Source organism: Mercenaria mercenaria, chromosome 10 (assembly GCF_021730395.1).
Source record: "Mercenaria mercenaria strain notata chromosome 10, MADL_Memer_1, whole genome shotgun sequence".
Taxonomy (NCBI): Eukaryota; Metazoa; Mollusca; class Bivalvia; order Venerida; family Veneridae; genus Mercenaria; species Mercenaria mercenaria.
Window position 1 is genome coordinate 33,763,129 of NC_069370.1, and position 19,647 is coordinate 33,782,775.

At 36.7% G+C, this 19,647-nt stretch overlaps 1 protein-coding gene across 4 annotated transcripts in view; it reads left to right on the plus strand.

The window, feature by feature from the left end:
- The window catches only part of LOC123559436 (uncharacterized), a 53,364-nt gene that overhangs the window by 16,306 nt on the left and 17,411 nt on the right, over positions 1-19,647 (plus strand). The window contains exon 1 of one of the 4 annotated variants that reach the window (XM_045351257.2): positions 15,597-15,967. The exons of the other annotated variants lie outside the window; for them this stretch is intronic. The gene's annotated coding sequence lies outside the window, so the exon portion shown is untranslated. Of the gene's footprint in view, positions 1-15,596; positions 15,968-19,647 lie in introns of those variants that run through there. 4 annotated transcript variants of the gene reach the window in all.

The following is a 19,647-nucleotide window of genomic DNA, read 5'->3' on the forward strand; positions in this document are numbered from 1 at the left end:
TAAGATAAGGAAATATTCAATGACATATGTACTTGGTACATAAGTGAGTGTCTTATATTGCACTGTTGGTGCACAGTGAGATAAGGAAATCTGCAATGGTACTGTTGGTGCACAGTGAGGTAAGGAAATCTGCCATGGCACTGTTGGTGCGCAGTAAGATAAGGAAATATTCAATGGCATAATGTACTTAGTACATAAGTGAGTGTCCTAGCTGGCACTGTTGGTGCACAGTGAGATTAGGAAACCTGTCATGGCACTGTTGGTGCACAGTGAGATAAGGAAATCTGCCATTGCACTGTTGGTGCACAGTGAGATAAGGAAATCTGTCATGGCACTGTTGGTGCACAGTGAGATAAGGAAATCTGTCATGGCACTGTTTGTGCACAGTGAGATAAGGAAATCTGCCGTTGCACTGTTAGTGAACAATGAGATAAGGAAATCTGCCATGGCACTGTTGGTGCACAGTGAGATAAGGAAACCTATCATGGCACTGTTGGTGCACAGGGAGATAAGGAAACCTGTCATAGCACTGTTGGTGCACAGTGAGATAAGGAACCTGTCATGGCACTGTTTGTGCAAAGTGAGATAAGGAAATCTGCCATTGCACTGTTAGTGAACAATGAGATAAGGAAATCTGCCATGGCACTGTTGGTGCACAGTGAGATAAGGAAACCTATCATGGCACTGTTGGTGCACAGTGAGATAAGGAAACCTGTCATAGCACTGTTGGTGCACAGTGAGATAAAGAAGGCCAGGGCACTGTTGATGCACAATGAGGTACGGAAATCTGCAGTGATGTGTTGTGTACTGTTGGTGTACAGTTGGGCACATGCTGTAACATGTTTACGAATCTGCCTTATAACTTACTATACAGAAAACATGGATGAGCAAAGTGTTTGAGATAATCCAGGGTTTTGAATGAGTCAAGCATAGAAAATACAGGTAGATACCCTGGGACCACATATATTGCTTGCTTCACTGACAGATTCAGAACTGCCTGGTGCTCTAGCCATTGATGTTGCAGTCAAGCGTTTCATTATATATGATTGCATTTACTTGAACTTTTTTCTGTCTTTTTGTTCCTAGTCACATGAGCTGACAGTAATAAACGTAAATGTTGTTGTTGTTGTTGTGTTGGTGGTTACATTATAGTGCTTAATTATCCTTGTCGCTCATTTAGATAGCGCCGGCCTCTATTTAGAAATTTGAAAGTGAAATTTTAAGAGGAGATGTTAAACACGATTGAAACAGAATGTACTGAGTTACTTCTGCAGATCAATAAACTTTGCCTTTATAACAATATTCAGAAGATAAATTTCATGAGGGTAGCTATGTGACAACTTTCCAGGTAATTTCATTAGATCAGACATTTGTGAACTTATACCTTTAGGTGTAAATACTTCTAAGCCTGTTAAAAGCAGCTTTCATCTGAATTTGTATTACAAACTTATAAAATTGCCAATATTAAAATTAAATAAAATCAAAAATGTATATCAGTGCGGTTGGTATTAGGTAGCCGTTGGTATTAGGTAGCAGTTGGTATTAGGTAGCCGTTGGTATTAGGTAGCGGTTGGTATTATGGTATTAGGTAGCGGTTGGTATTAGGTAGCAGTTGGTATTAGATAGCGGTTGGTATTAGGTAGCGGTTGGTATTATGGTATTAGGTAACGGTTGGTATTAGGTAGCAGTTGGTATTAGGTAGCAGTTGGTATTATGGTATTAGGTAGCGGTTGGTATTAGGTAGCAGAAGCTAGAGCAGCTGCAATTTTCCTTATTAATTTGTACCCTGTGACTTCTGGAATTAACTTGTGAAGAGTTTTTTTGTTTGAGGTATTTATAAAACTTACATTCTCTAATCCTGATGGCCCAACAGTTGAGGTTTAGAGTTCTTTTAGCATAAGGCATCAAAAATTAAAAAGGTCTTTCCTTTTTCTGCTTTTATTTTTATTTTTTGCTTGCGCTTCCAAGAGAAAAATTCACCACTGTGGGCTAGTAGCTTTAAAGGTAATTAATCAGATTTTGGTCAAGTAACCAGTATGTTCAGAACTTTAATATCTGATCCTTTACAATTTTATTTGTGTTCATTAGCGCTTAAACATGTAAGGTTTTGCTGAGTGATTTTATGCCCAAGGAGGCTATTAGTTTCAACTGTCTGTTCGTAGTCACACTAACTTTTTGCATGAAGGGACTTTACTCACGAACCACTGCACCCAGGACCTTCAAACTTCACATGCTGATAGTACTTATTGAGTACACAACCCCTACTGACTTTGGGGTCACCAGGTCAAAGGTCAAGGTCAAAGGTCAAGGCGCTGCAGGGGCATTTGTCACCATTAGTGACAGCTCTTGTTCTGTCCTGGTTGCCCAACCAAAATAGTTATTTTAGCATAAGTAGAGCATAAATTCAATAAACAGATCAACTTTGGCTAAGGAATGATATAAATATATGATTTACTGTGTATTATACTTGTGAACTATTTGCATAAAATTTTTTTATGTTTTTGATGATAACCTGATGAAGGTTATGGCAAATAACTGAAACCGGCTGATTAAATATAGTTAAACTTGACTCGGTGTTTGACGTGTTGTTCCTCACGTTTATTATTTCCCATTTGTATGTTTAGTTGAAAATCATTACAAATGCAAGATTGAAAATTTATTATTACCTCCCTTTGCTTATCTTGGTTATGATAGATTGGAGAAGCTACATGAAGTTTTAAAACCTGCTTTTGGATTCAGATTGTTGAAATGTTCTGAAATTTATCAAATGCAACTGTAAAACTAGAAATGATATTGAAAACAAAAGGAATAATATTTTAGATACTTTCATATTAAAGGGAGCCCGCCCGCTTAGCTCAGTAGGTAAGAGCGTTTGTCTACGGGTCTCGGGGTCGTGAGTTCGATCCTCGGGCGGGGCGTATGTTCTCCGTGACTTTTATAAACGACATTGTGTCTGATAACATTAGTCCTCTACCTCTGATTCATGTGGGGAAGTTGGCAGTTACTTGCGGAGAACAGGTTTGTACTGGTACAGAATCCAGGAACACTGGTTAGGTTAACTGCCCACTGTTACATGACTGAAATACTATTGAAAAACGGCGTTAAATCAAAAACAAACAAAACATATTAAAGGGGGTGGGGGGTATTATATTTCTATTAGGAATCTAACACTATGTAATGATGTAGTCTTTTTGTTCCATCAATAAATCAGAATATACAAAACTTGAAAACAATGGCATAAAATACTGCTTAAATGTCATTGACCACCTTTAAAGGGAGATAATTGCAAATTGTTATAAAGGACGTTAACTTAAGCAAATACTCCTAACAAGGATTTAAGTTTTTGTAACAGACCTCTTAAATATACAAAAAGTGAAAATTGTTATAAAATGTTGCTTAAATGTGATTGGCCACTAAAGGAAAGAATTAAATGGTTACAAATCTGTTAATATAGAAGTGATACTATGATGGTGTTATTTTCTCTAATATTCACAAGTACGACACTTGCGATAAAAATATTTGTGAATATTAGTCTTTAGCATGCTGGCAGCAAGTGGGTCTGCTTTTGCGACCAGTACAGACCAAGATCAGGTGCAGGCTGATCATAGTCTGCACTGTTTGCTATTCAGTCAGTAAATTTTCAGTGAACACCGCTTCAAATAGTAAATGGTACTGTCAAAATTGAATGATAGACCAGTCCATTTTAGAAATTTAGCAGGCTAAAGGATGATCTGCATCTTGTCCAAACAAAAAAAAAAAAAAAGATACAAACTCTCTGGCTTAGCGAGTTTCTGCAAATGATTCTACTAACTATAAAACTGCTGAATTAAAGCCTACACGATTGGCTTCCGTGGACGAGTGGTTTAAAGGTCACTGACTTTGAATAATTTGCCCCTCACTGATGTGAGTTCGAACTTCATGCGTGGCATTTAATTCTTCATGTGAGGAAGTCATCAAACTGGCTTACGGAAGGTCGGTAGTTCTACCCTCACAGGTGCCCACTGGTGATGAAATAATGCACAGAGAGTTAAACTTAACAAAGGCAAACAAAAAGCCTGCATGAAAATTATCAAATGTGCAGTATTTACAGTCATGTTCTGTATATTTGAAGAACCTGACTATGAGCCACACCATGATAAAACCAATATAGTGCATTTGCGACCAGCATGGATTCATGCCAGTCTGCGCATCCGCGCAGTCTGGTCAGGATCCATACTGTTCGCTAACGGTTTCTCTGATTACAATAGGGTACATTTGAAAGCAAACAGTATGGATCCTGAACAGACTGCGCAGATGCGCAGGCTAGTCTGGATCCATGCTGTCGCAAATGCACTATGTTGGTTTTCTCATGGTGCAGCTCATATTTTATTTGGCCTAATTGTGCTGCATATATAATTGTGCGCAGATAAGGCTAGTTGTTGCCCTGCTTTAAGTTATGATTATCAAAATTCAATGAGATGCATGCATTGATACCTGGGCATGTAATCATATAATATATCAAGTTTTGTAAGTGAAAAACTAGGTTATTTCAAATGTAGTCCATGTTGAATGATTAATGAGGGTCAGTTAGTTCAGACAGTTTGTAGATAATCTATTTGACAAATAGGTTCATTATAAACATGATATACCAATGAAGTTATTAAATAGTGTACTGTAGACCTGTATATAATTAACCACATTCCCATTTGTTAAAGCATTGCATTTATTTAAGATATATTAGAATCAAATCTGCTGAATATAAATCGAATAAAAAATATACTTTTTTTTTTTTTCATTAAATGCTACCCAACCAGTGTTGGTATTCGCTTTTAAAACAAATTAATTAAAGATGGGGTTCATTTATTAAGAAAGGTTGTTTATAAAGGTGGTTCATAGAAGTTCATCCTCCGGCAGTAGCAATTAAAAGCTAGCCTTATGCTAAATATAACTGTTACAGAATCCGATTCAATAATTGCTGACTTAGATTGAAATCAATAAGGTTATTCTTTAATATTGAAATAGACAAAAAAAAATTCCAAATTTCATTTCCTTATGCATATAAATTATATACAGTTGTCACTTTAATTGTCAGTTGTACCATAATAATAATAATGTGATGAATATATTTGAATAAACTTTCAGAACAATTTTATTCATGTTAATGATTTATTTAACATTAATTCTAACACGATCCGATTCAATTTTCTATTAAACAAAGAAGGCAGAAAACAGTGAATTATTATACAACAAATCACTGTTCTGACATCACAGTTATTACGTCATGGCGTCAAACGGCATAGCGGCACGCTGGAAAAGAAACCGATAGAAAACATGCAAATATTTAATGAATGTCGTCAAGGATGTACTTAAAAATCCTTGGTAACGTGTTAGAATCGAAATAATATATCTCATTCAGTGATTTGCTCTTGAATAAATCATTGTTTATCGTTCAGATGCGTATTATTATATCACTCAGGCTGCGCCCTCGTGATGTAATTCCTTCGCATGTGAACTCCAAACAATGATTTATTCAATGACAAATCACTGGATGAGATATATTATTTCTTAAACATTGATCAGAAATAAATTACTTTAAATTTAAGACATTGACAGTGAAAATGATCAAAAAAAATTTTGGCTAAAAGTCATCTTTCTTTGAAACTGAAGTTTAGTCATATTATGAAAATGAAAATCTGATTTTTCGTCTCTAAACTATCTTAAAAATGCCAGATCAAGAAAGAAAAAAAAAAGATGCCCACATTGGAAATAGACCGCTGTCTTTACCTAAGTACTGCCACTGAGAACTATTTGTTTAGTGCATTAAATATAGATGTTTATAATTATGGCAGTTTACATGGTGCAACGTTTTTCAATTTTCAGTGTGAATTTTTTTTTTTCTTTTAGCTCACCTGTCACAAAGTGACAAGGTGAGCTTTTGTGATCACGCGGTGTCCGTCGTCCGTCTGTGAGTGCGTGCGTGCGTGCGTCCGTAAACTTTTGCTTGTGACCACTCTAGAGGTCACATTTTTCATGGGATCTTTATGAAAGTTGGTCAGAATGTTCATCTTGATGATATCTAGGTCAAGTTCGAAACTTGGTCACGTGCCTTCAAAAACTAGGTCAGTAGATCTAAAAATAGAAAAACCTTGTGACCTCTCTAGAGGCTATATATTTCACAAGATCTTCATGAAAATTGGTCTGAACGTTCACCTTGATGATATCTAGGTCAAGTTCGAAACTGGGTCACGTGCCTTCAAAAACTAGGTCAGTAGGTCAAATAATAGAAAAACCTTGTGACCTCTCTGAAGGCCATGTTTTTCATGAGATCTGTATGAAAGTTGTTCTGAATGTTCATCTTGATGATATCTAGGTCAAGTTCAAAACTGGGTCACGTGTGGTCAAAAACTAGGTCAGTAGGTCAAATAATAGAAAAACCTTGTGACCTCTCTAGAGGCCATATATTTCATGAGATCTTCATGAAAATTGGTCAGAATGTTCATCTTGATGATATCTAGGTCAAGTTCGAAAGTGGGTCACGTGCCTTCAAAAACTAGGTCAGTAGGTCAAATAATAGAAAAACCTTGTGACCTCTCTAGTTGCCATACTTTTCTGGGATCTGTATGAAAGTTGGCCTGAATGTTCATCTTGATGATATCTAGGTCAAGTTCGAAAGTGGGTCACGTGCCTTCAAAAACAAGGTCACTATGTCAAATAATAGAAAAACCTTGTGACCTCTCTAAAGGCCATATTTTTCATGGGATCTGTATGAAAATTTGTCTGAATGTTCATCTTGATGATATCTAGGTCAAGTTCGAAACAGGGTCATGTGCAGTCAAAAACTAGGTCAATAGGTCTAAAAATAGAAAAACCTTGTGACCTCTCTAGAGGCCATACTTGTGAATGGATCTCCATAAAAATTGGTCAGAATGTTCACCTTGATGATATCTAGGTCATGTTTGAAACTGGGTCACGTGCCATAAAAAACTAGGTCAGTAGGTCAAATAATAAAAAACCTTGTGACCTCTCTAGAGGCCATACTTTTCATGGGATCTGTATGAAAGTTGGTCTGAATGTTCATCTTGATGATATCTAGGTCAAGTTTGAAACTGGGTCAACTGCGGTCAAAAACTAGGTCAGTAGGTCTAAAATTATTAAAATCTTTTGACTTCTCTAGAGGCCATATTTTCAATGGATCTTCATGAAAATTGATCTGAATGTTCACCTTGATGATATCTAGGTCAGTTTCGAAACTGGGTCACGTGCGGTCAAAAACTCGGCCAGTAGGTATAAAAATAGAAAAACCTTGTGACCTCTCTAGAGGCCATATTTTTCATGAGATCTTCATGAAAATTAGTGAGAAGATCACCTTGATGATATCTAGGTAAAGTTCAAAACAGGGTCACATACCTTTGAAAACTAGGTCAATAAGTCAAATAATAGAAAACCCTTGTGACAAACCTCTCTAGAGACCATATTTTTCAATGGATCTTCATGAAAATTGGTCAGATTTTTTTATCTTGATAATATCTAGGTCAAGTTCAAAACTGGGTCACATGAGCTCAAAAACTAGGTCACTATGTCAAATAATAGAAAAAACGACGTCATACTCAAAACTGGGTCATGTGGGAATAGGTGAGCGATTCAGGACCATCATGGTCCTCTTGTTTGAGGCCCCAAATGGGTAATCCCGTTTATTTTCCCCGTCATAGAAAGCAAACCGAGGTTGACTATAAAAACTTGAATTTCGTCTTATACGAATTCTTGATAATTCCAATAGATATAGAATAAAATTAGTGCGAAAATCGACAGCCCTGCATCTTACATAACTTTTAGTGTGAAATTAAAAGTAGAAAATGTTATCAGTAGACAATCATTATGTAGTTTGATTTTTTCTTTCCCACTTGATACCTCAGCATGTGTGAACTTAACTGCGCATGCGCAATGCTATCCTCATGCCCCGTCTTAAAAGTTGTTTTATAAACGCAGGTGAGTTATCGTCAAAAACCCAAACATTATACAACCTTATAAAATAGTGGTTTGTTGTAGACATGAGGAACAAACATCTAAATGATCTAGATGAAACAGTTACATGAATAACAAAGAAATAAAGCGGATATTACATGTGTTCGGAAACTGGTCCTGTCCGGAAAATGGTTCCCAACCAGTAGTCTGTTAGTAATTAAATTCCAAAGCTTTCAAAATATAGCATTTTTAGCTCACCTGTCACAAAGTGACAAGGTGAGCTTTTGTGATCGCGCGGTGTCCGTCGTCCATGCGTCCGTCCGTAAACTTTTGTTTGTGACCACTCTAGAGGTCACATTTTTCATGGGATCTTTATGAAAGTTGGTCAGAATGTTCATCTTGATGATATCTAGGTCAAGTTCGAAACTGGATCACGTGCCATCAAAAACTAGGTCAGTAGGTCTAAAAATAGAAAAACCTTGTGACCTCTCTAGAGGCCATATATTTCACAAGATCTTCATGAAAATTGGTCAGAATGTTCACCATGATGATATCTAGGTCAGGTTCGAAACTGGGTCACGTGCCTTCAAAAACTAGGTCAGTAGGTCTAAAAATAGAAAAACCTTGTGACCTCTCTAGAGGCCATATTTTTCTTGGGATCTGTATGAAAGTTGGTCTGAATGTTCATCTTGATGATATCTAGGTCAAGTTCGAAACTGGGTCACATGCGGTCAAAAACTAGGTCAGTAGGTCTAAAAATAGAAAAACCTTGTGACCTCTCTAGAGGCCATATATTTCATGAGATCTTCATGAAAATTTGTCAGAATGTTTACCTTGATGATATCTAGGTCACTTTCGAAAGTGGGTCACATGCCATCAAAAACTAGGTCAGTAGGTCAAATAATATAAAAACCTTGTGACCTCTCTAGAGGCCATATTTTGTATGGGATCTGTATGAAAGTTGGTCTGAATGTTCATCTTGATGATATCTAGATCAAGTTTGAAACTGGGTCACGTGCCTTCAAAAACTAGGTCAGTAGGTCAAATAATAGAAAAACCTTGTGACCTCTCTAAAGGCCATATTTTTCATGGGATCTGTATGACAGTTGGTCTGAATGTTCATCTTGATGATATCTAGGTTAAATTCGAAACAGGGTCATGTGCGGTCAAAAACTAGGTCAGTAGGTCTAAAAATAGAAAAACCTTGTGACCTCTCTAGAGGCCATACTTGGGAATGGATCTCCATAAAAATTGGTCAGAATGTTCACCTTGATGATATCTAGGTCAAGTTCGAAACTGGGTCACGTGCCTTAAAAAACTAGGTCAGTAGGGCAAATAATAAAAAAACCTTGTGACCTCTCTAGAGGCCATACTTTTCATGGGATCTGTATGAAAGTTGGTCTGAACGTTCATCTTGATGATATCTAGGTCAAGTTTGAAACTGGGTCAACTGCGGTCAAAAACTAGGTCAGTAGGTCTAAAATTATTAAAATCTTTTCACCTCTCTAGAGGCCAAATTTTTCAGTGGATCTTCATGAAAATTGATCTGAATGTTCACCTTGATGATATCTAGATCAGTTTCGAAACTGGGTCACGTGCGGTCAAAAACTCGGCCAGTAGGTATAAAAATAGAAAAACCTTGTGACCTCCCTAGAGGTCATATTTTTCATGAGATCTTCATGAAAATTAGTTAGAATGTTTACCTTGATGATATCTAGGTAAAGTTCAAAACAGGGTCACGTACCTTCGAAAACTAGGTCAATAGGTCAAATAATAGAAAAACCTTGTGACCTCTCTAGAGACCATATTTTTCAATGGATCTTCATGAAAATTGGTCAGAATTTTTATCTTGATAATATCTAGGTCAGGTTCAAAACTTGGTCAAATGAGCTCAAAAACTAGGTCACTATGTCAAATAATAGAAAAATTGACGTCATACTCAAAACTGAGTCATGTGGGAAGAGGTGAGCGATTCAGGACCATCATGGTCCTCTTGTTTTTTTTTTTCTTCTATTTTTGTTGTCAAATGATCTGGATAAGTGACAACAACTTTAGAAAAATGGGAGTAGTTAAGCACTGATGAACAAAAGTCACTGTTGATTTATAGAATAGTTTTGGCACTTGTCTGACATAAGGCCACTACTTTTTTATTTTTTGGTTTACAAGATTTTTTTGGAAAAATGTCCACTGGTAGGTCGAAAAAAAAAAAAAAAAAAAAAAAAAAAAAAACTTTTGCCCACCATGCGTGTGAAAACCAATATTTTCCGTATAAATTGACTTAAATCAGAGGAATAAATAAAACATTAAATATCCTTTCCATTTACTTGTCATTCCTTTTATTATAAAAATTCAAACATACCAACATTTTAATATCATTGAATGTCCAAGATGGTATAACATTTAAAAATACCTGCACAACATTAATATTTAACTTCAGATCAGCTCATGGATTTACATGAAATCCATGAAAAAAATGTACATGACTCCAGTGAACAAACACACTGCCGTGACAAAAGGTGATGCTTCAAAACTTCCTATGTGTTAACGAATATATGAACAACATAACGTATCACACGATGTGGGATTTGCGAACTAACAATACAGTACCTGGTTGGTTTCAATGAAAACATTTTTAATGGTGTAGTACCTTGTTGCTTATGGGTGTGAATTTCGATGAACAAATATTTGTATCCAAATCCCTGCATCACCGCAACTGGCTAGCTGCTGTCTAACGCAGTCTTGTCAGTGTCACAACTATTCGTCATGCTAGCTGTGATTCCCCGAACGATTAGGTTGTCGGGAATCACCCGACTGATAGCCGTACCTATTTGTTTGCTAATGTCGGCACGCAAAAAAAAACTTGTTTTGTCCAGATTTAATAGACGATGCACCCCAAAAACAAAAAAAAAAACACACACTAATCGTGGGGGCTGCCATGATGGATGACTGCTTTACGTGTTTAATCGAAATTTATGAATCATGTTACCGATATGAAAACCAGTCTACAATACCTCAGCTTTTATCGTTGTATGCATAATGTGTCCAAGATAGTGCATTCAGTCAAAAATGTTGATTCATACTTAAAAACATTCGGTTTTTTTTTCGTTTCGTGGGACATTCTTTCTACTTTTTGGAAAATTACACTCGCCGGTTTTGTAAACTAATTTATTAAAAAGAAGTGGCCTAAACAAAATTATCAAGGTAGCTGTGTATCATAATCAGGCCAGACATGTTTGTCAGCTGTATTTAACAGTACAGGATTTATTTATGTACAGTTTCCATGGCCCATAAAAAAATTACTTGAATGGTTGTGAGATTTAAAGGTCTTTGCTGTATCTCTTGCTCATTGTTTGTATGGTTGCATATTTGTGTGGTATCCATTTCCCACTGTTAGTATGGTTGAGGAGATTTAAAAGGCTCAACAGTACCTTTTGCCCATTGTATGATGTAGGAGATATGCCCATTGTATGTATGGTTGAGGAGATTGACAGTTTATGAAGTTTCTTTTGCCCACTGATTGTATGGTTGAGGAGATTGACAGTCTATGCAGTTTCTGTTGCCCATTGTATGTATGTTTGTGGAGATTGAAAGTCTATGCAGTTTCTGTTGCCCATTGTATGTATGTTTGTGGAGATTGACAGTCTACGCAGTTTCTGTTGCCCATTGTATGTATGTTTGTGGAGATTGAAAGTCTACGCAGTTTCTGTTGCCCATTGTATGTATGGTTGAGGAGATTGACAGTCTACGCAGTTTCTGTTGCCCATTGTATGTATGTTTGTGGAGATTGACAGTCTACGCAGTTTCTGTTGCCCATTGTATGTATGTTTGTGGAGATTGACAGTCTACGCAGTTTCTGTTGCCCATTGTATGTATGGTTGAGGAGATTGACAGTCTACGCAGTTTCTGTTGCCCATTGTATGTATGGTTGAGGAGATTGACAGTCTACGCAGTTTCTGTTGCCCATTGTATGTATGTTTGTGGAGATTGACAGTCTACGCAGTTTCTATTGCCCATTGTATGTATGTTTGTGGAGATTGACAGTCTACGCAGTTTCTGTTGCCCATTGTATGTGTGGTTGTGGAGATTGACAGTCTACGCAGTTTCTATTGCCCATTGTATGTGTGGTTGTGGAGATTGACAGTCTACGCAGTTTCTATTGCCCATTGTATGTGTGGTTGAGGAGATTGACAGTCTACGCAGTTTCTGTTGCCCATTGTATGTGTGGTTGAGGAGATTGACAGTCTACGCAGTTTCTGTTGCCCATTGTATGTGTGGTTGAGGAGATTGACAGTCTACGCAGTTTCTGTTGCCCGTTGTATGTGTGGTTGAGGAGATTGACAGTCTACGCAGTTTCTGTTGCCCGTTGTATGTGTGGTTGAGGAGATTGACAGTCTACGCAGTTTCTGTTGCCCGTTGTATGTGTGGTTGAGGAGATTGACAGTCTACGCAGTTTCTGTTGCCCGTTGTATGTGTGGTTGAGGAGATTGACAGTCTACGCAGTTTCTGTCGCCCGTTGTATGTGTGGTTGAGGAGATTGACAGTCTACGCAGTTTCTGTCGCCCGTTGTATGTGTGGTTGAGGAGATTGACAGTCTACGCAGTTTCTGTCGCCCGTTGTATGTGTGGTTGAGGAGATTGACAGTCTACGCAGTTTCTGTTGCCCGTTGTATGTGTGGTTGAGGAGATTGACAGTCTACGCAGTTTCTGTTGCCCGTTGTATGTGTGGTTGAGGAGATTGACAGTCTACGCAGTTTCTGTTGCCCGTTGTATGTGTGGTTGAGGAGATTGACAGTCTACGCAGTTTCTGTTGCCCGTTGTATGTGTGGTTGAGGAGATTGACAGTCTACGCAGTTTCTGTTGCCCGTTGTATGTGTGGTTGAGGAGATTGACAGTCTACGCAGTTTCTGTTGCCCGTTGTATGTGTGGTTGAGGAGATTGACAGTCTACGCAGTTTCTGTTGCCCGTTGTATGTGTGGTTGAGGAGATTGACAGTCTACGCAGTTTCTGTTGCCCGTTGTATGTGTGGTTGTGGAGATTGACAGTCTACGCAGTTTCTGTTGCCCGTTGTATGTGTGGTTGTGGAGATTGACAGTCTACGCAGTTTCTGTTGCCCGTTGTATGTGTGGTTGTGGAGATTGACAGTCTACGCAGTTTCTGTTGCCCGTTGTATGTGTGGTTGTGGAGATTGACAGTCTACGCAGTTTCTGTTGCCCGTTGTATGTGTGGTTGTGGAGATTGACAGTCTACGCAGTTTCTGTTGCCCGTTGTATGTGTGGTTGTGGAGATTGACAGTCTACGCAGTTTCTGTTGCCCGTTGTATGTGTGGTTGTGGAGATTGACAGTCTACGCAGTTTCTGTTGCCCGTTGTATGTGTGGTTGTGGAGATTGACAGTCTACGCAGTTTCTGTTGCCCGTTGTATGTGTGGTTGTGGAGATTGACAGTCTACGCAGTTTCTGTTGCCCGTTGTATGTGTGGTTGTGGAGATTGACAGTCTACGCAGTTTCTGTTGCCCGTTGTATGTGTGGTTGTGGAGATTGACAGTCTACGCAGTTTCTGTTGCCCGTTGTATGTGTGGTTGTGGAGATTGACAGTCTACGCAGTTTCTGTTGCCCGTTGTATGTGTGGTTGTGGAGATTGACAGTCTACGCAGTTTCTGTTGCCCGTTGTATGTGTGGTTGTGGAGATTGACAGTCTACGCAGTTTCTGTTGCCCGTTGTATGTGTGGTTGTGGAGATTGACAGTCTACGCAGTTTCTGTTGCCCGTTGTATGTGTGGTTGTGGAGATTGACAGTCTACGCAGTTTCTGTTGCCCGTTGTATGTGTGGTTGTGGAGATTGACAGTCTACGCAGTTTCTGTTGCCCGTTGTATGTGTGGTTGAGGAGATTGACAGTCTACGCAGTTTCTGTTGCCCGTTGTATGTGTGGTTGTGGAGATTGATGTGTGGTTGAGGAGATTGACAGTCTACGCAGTTTCTATTGCCCATTGCATGTGTGGTTGAGGAGATTGACAGTCTACGCAGTTTCTATTGCCCATTGCATGTGTGGTTGAGGAGATTGACAGTCTTTGCAGTTTCTTTTGCCCATTGCATGTGTGGTTGAGGAGATTGACAGTCTATGCAGTTTCTATTGCCCATTGTATGTATGGTTGGGGAGATTGACAGTGTATGCAGTTTCTAATTTGTCCATTGGTATGGTTGAGGAGATTGACAGTCTGTGCAGTTTCTATTGCCCATTGTATGTATGGTTGAGGAGAGTATGCAGTTCCCATATGTTATAGGAGATTATAAGTTCTGTGTGGTATCCATCATTGTATGGTTGATGAGATGGTCTTGTTAAGGTTTGAGGAGTATCGATCATTATATTGGTTGAAGAAATGGTAAGGTTTATGCAGTATCCCTCATTAAATGGTTGAAGAAATGGTAAGGTTTGTGTGGTATCTGCCATTATATGGTTGAGGAGATGGTAAGGTTTGTGTGGTATCTGCCATTATATGGTTGAGGAGATGGTAAGGTTTGTGTGGTATCTGCCATTATATGGTTGAGGAGATGGTAAGGTTTGTGTGGTATCTGCCATTATATAGTTGAAGAGATGGTAAGGTTTGTACAGTATGCACCATTATATGGTTGAAATTGTCAATAGTTTAGATTGTTAGGTTTATGCAGAATGCATGTAGGGCCTTAAGTATTATGTAGAATACATGAAGCATTAGCTCATTCCTTCAGTGATAATGTCACCAAGAAGGAATAATTTAGACAGGCTTTTTTTAATCAGATTATAGTATTAAAGACTTTTAGAGGAGAAAAGTATCTCTGTTCAATACCTGCCCTGTTTAACCCAAAATTCTTGATCCGCCCATGTTTTTCTGTTTCCACATGACCTAAATAACATGAAAATTATGTCTGCATATTACTGCGCATGCAGGCATGTTGCCTAAAGGTGAATATCAGTATTTGCATTTCTTATGCTAGAATTTGGTCCTCTACAGGAAGGCTACAAAAAAGTGGGTCATGAATGATATTCTGTCACAACTGATAAAAGCAGGCAGTCAGTCTGACTGAAGTATGTCTGAAGTAGGCATTCCACAGTTTCTTTGACAAATATAGAAGATGTGAAAATCTCATCTGCTGTTGTTTTTCTACAAAAATTATATAATTTGCATCTGCGCAGTCAAAAGGCAGGTTACTTCATGAAGTTATTGCAAATCAGCCACAATGGAAAAAGGGAGGTAATTACAGTTGTACAAACTTCTTTATGTATGATTCAATTATAGTAGGTTTATCAAGTGTAATAATGTCTCAGACTCGGAAAAAAAAACACTTCAGGTTAATATCAAACTACTTCCAAGACTTAAAATGTGCTTTAAGCGAAAAAGAGTGAATGACTGTCACAATACCACGTTTCAATAGGTTATACAGCACAGCTGATTTTACATTATTTTTTTTGCATATATAGTACATATACATACTTTAGTGGAGAAAAGCGTTTTTACAGTTTTCTTTGCCGGATCACACATTATAGGTAAAATTGCAATGTTTGTAGGAACACTGTGCGAAACAGGAAGGGAAAAAGACCGATTAGATATAATAGATTTTATTTTTCACAGATGATCATTAGATACAAGGTTGTCTGTAACTATTGACAATTACTATATATAAGGATATTGGACAATAGTGCTACATGACATTGTATTAACAAGTGCAAGATAATTATTTATATCAATTGAACGGAACCTCGCTGCACCCTTTAAATAACTAGCGACAAGTGCAAACATATTTAAACAGACTGAAGTGCTTATAACAGTTGTTGGCCGACATTTTTGACATGTCAAGGTCGCTTATAGATATATATCAGTACACACAGGTACATTATGTTATGGATTTTAGTGTATCAAACAAGGCGAGAGCTATGATTAATTTGTTTGCTCACATGGTATTCCTGAGGTGTAGATATCGGATGTGTTTGTTAGGTGCACAGTGATGTAATGTGTTATAGATAAAGGAAATTTGTTTCTTAAACAGATTTACAGGTAATTTTACTTTTTTTACATCAAAAGTATTATCTGTAAAAATAGTATTCAAATTTATATATACTCATGTATTATAATGCTCTAACAATTCACATGTTAGATTTTTAAAGGCTTCAAAGTTTTTTTATTTTTAAACGGAAAGGCAGGTTTAAACTATCACAACATGAAATATTTGTAAAATGGAAGCAGCAAAAATTGTATCATAAACTAAGCAGTTTTTATCTGGATAATTTGACTTTAAAGAATGGCTATTGCCTGTTGGTGCGGCACCCACCCTGTTGTTCCTGTTGGTTAAGTTAATATTTTTATGAAGTCCAATCCCTTCTTCATTATTGAAAATATTCAGTTGAAACTTGCTATACTTGCTCATAATAACTTTGACAAGATACGCAACTCTACCTGCAATATTTCCAGACTTGTGCATCTTTTTAAATGAGACATTTTGGTTAATACCTGAATTGTATTTCAGTAAAGTTATGCACCTTTTTGGACTTGGGAAATGCAAGATAAAGTCTTGCACAGAAAATACCATCTCTAAAACAAATGCAGATACTTCATTGAAATTCCACGCAGATGTTGGGTGCAGTTGATCAAGTTTTCAAGATCAGGTCCCATAACTCTTACCTGAATTTGGAACAATATATCTATAGTTTTAGAAGGAAAATTCATTTTACAGACAAGTCTTTGTATCGACAAGCATGCTGTTGCTAAAATATTTCAGGTAATGACAGTCTGTTTACTGTGTAAATTAAATCTTTGAGTTCTGTGCTGTCATGCGTATATGATGAATGATAGTGATTATCATTTTTACATGTTCAAAGTTTTAATAATTAATGCATAATGCAACTACATGTCTCCTGTATGTGTTCCTTGAATTTAATTATACCGGATAATGTTTTAAAAAGGTATGTTGGAAATTGTTTATGTTAACACCGGATTCAAGTACGTGTTTGTAAATGAAACCAGTTTAATAGGATTTAAAAAAAAATTGTTATCTATACAACCTTAAAAAAAAAGAGCTCCGTGATATTCACAGTATTCAAGTTTCACCTGCAGTACTGGTATGTTACCCATTATGCATGGTACACAACAAAGCTATATCAAAACAATTTGAATAAACAAAGTAATTATTGCTTTTATCTTCTGCTAAAAAAATGATTTTTAGGATCTAATTTCATTTTCTATTTTTGTTATGTCTATGTTCTGCTCGCAGTATGACAAAAATTATTAATTGTGCTGTGGTGTTGTTGTTCTAGCGATGGGGGCGAAACACAACAGCACATGGCAAAAACAATAAAGCCACCGTAACTACAGTGACAATTCTAATTGAGGAAAGACCTGTCAGACATTAAAAGTGTTGTCTTCTATCAAGGTTATAGTACAAACTGTTTATCTTTAATATACCAGTATATATAGTGAACACTTCATATTATCTTTAGTACTAAATAAATTTTTATCAAGAAAATAATCTTAGTACATGGATAACAATAATAAAAATATTTATGTTTAAAGCCAGCCATTTTGTAGTCAGTTTGAATTATCTTACATTGACCTCAGTTTTTTTTTTTTTTTATTTCCTTCAACAGTTTCTCAATGGTACAACTATCATTGGTAATACACCCATTTGTAGGTTTAAAACATTATTGAATGCAACCAGTTCTTAAATATAAGCCAATGTTCAGATAATTGTTACATGCAGAAGATATCAATTGTTGAAATGTGATAGAAATGCTTTCTTTTTATGATGTTGAAACAGTCATAAATGGAAGTGTGGTCTTTGTTATTTCTAATTCTACAGTAATTATTACATCAGATGTTTGTCTAAGGTTTGAATATTTGATTACTATAGTAAAAAAATATAATTGTATCCATTCTTCTTAATTACCTCCCTTTATTGGCTGTGTAAGCTCATGTGCAACATTTAAAAAAATTCCCTTTTTGGACCGTTTCTTTATTGGTTATTACATAAAATTTTGAAGGGCTAATGGAACTTTAAGTACAATTACAAGGATTTTTCATAAAATATATCCATTCAATATAATGATATAGTAATGGTAACATAAATGGTATAATTTTGGTAGACTGACTAAGCAGTTTTAAAATTCAAAATAGCCTGACATAACTTAGTCAAATTAATTAAATGAGATGTGGAACCAAAATTTGTAGTCCTGTTTGGCGCCATAGAACCTATACTGTGTTGGTGCGCTGTAAAACCCAAATAAATAAATAAATACTACTGTTCTGATTTATCATTGATTAGGCTACTATTGTACTTATTAATCAATGATCAATGGGCATCAATGATCAATAGGCTACTGTTGTACTGATCAATCAATGATCAGGTTACTATTGTACTTATTAAGCAGTGAGTAGGCTAGTATTATACAGATAAATTAAATTAACAATTAGGCTACTTTAATTTTGATTAATCAATGATCAAGCTACTGTTTTTACTGATTAATCTGTTGCGGAAATTCTGTCTGATTCCCAGCAATACAAATTGTTGATATGGCAGATATCCCAAACTTCCAGACAAAATGTGCAATTGCTGTCTGAAATCAGAATTAAATACAATTCTTCAAGTACCAAAATATCTTTAATTGCTGAAAATGTGTGTAATTACATTAATTTTAATCTATTATGTGGTCTGATGCCATAAAATACAAGGCTTGAAGGGATGATTTAAGATTTTCTCCTGTGTTGGCCTGCATGTGCCAAGGCTGTTTAACTATTTCATGTCAGATTATTATCATTCTACAATAGAGCTTTAATCAAACACAAAAGTTAAAAGCCTTAGAGGCACATTTGACATTTCGTATTATCAGCAGTTCAATGAACTCAATGAAACACTTATTTGAGCCGCACCATGAGAAAACCAACATTGTGCATTTGCGACCAGCATGGATCCGCGCAGTCTGGTCAGGATCCATGCTGTTCACTAACAGTTTCTCTAATTTGCAATAGGCTTTGAAAGCAAACAGCATGGATCCTGACCAGACTGGGCAGATGCGCAGGCTGGTCTGGATCCATAATGGTTGCAAATGCACTATGTTGGTTTTCTCATGGCGTGGCTCATTTAGGTAGTGGACCTGTAATGACAATCTGCAAAATATGTATTCTCCGTTATTTTCCGGGTTTTTTTATGGAAAGTCATGTGCGCGCGTTGCACGAACTACTTTACTTCCGAAAAATGCCAAATTGCCTGTAGACTTACAAAGTCTGTTGAGATCAAATACTCTGTAATGATGTTAGTTTGTTTATTTATTTCTTCATACTGACACTGATATTTTCTTAGAAAACCATTTTCTCCCTTGGCTCATCTCAATTTGCCATTTGTTTTCGCTATTAAAAAATCAAAGGAAAAATGAAATTATATTTTAATAATTATATCAAGTTTAATAACAACTAACTTTAACAGTTAGTCTTGTCAACATGTGCTAGTCTAAGTAATAGTTAGTATATTTTATGCTATAATAACATAGTTTTGATAAGAAATCAAAAGCTAGGACTGCAAACAAGCCCCTAGATTATTTCGCGACTAGAAGCCAGTCAGGTGTTGGAAGCTAGTAGTGGTGAGGGGAGGAAATTTAGTACTAAATATGGGTGACTGACTGGAGTGAGATTATGAGGTATATAAAGTGATCAAATAATTTAAGTAATGAATAAATGTAATTGGGGAT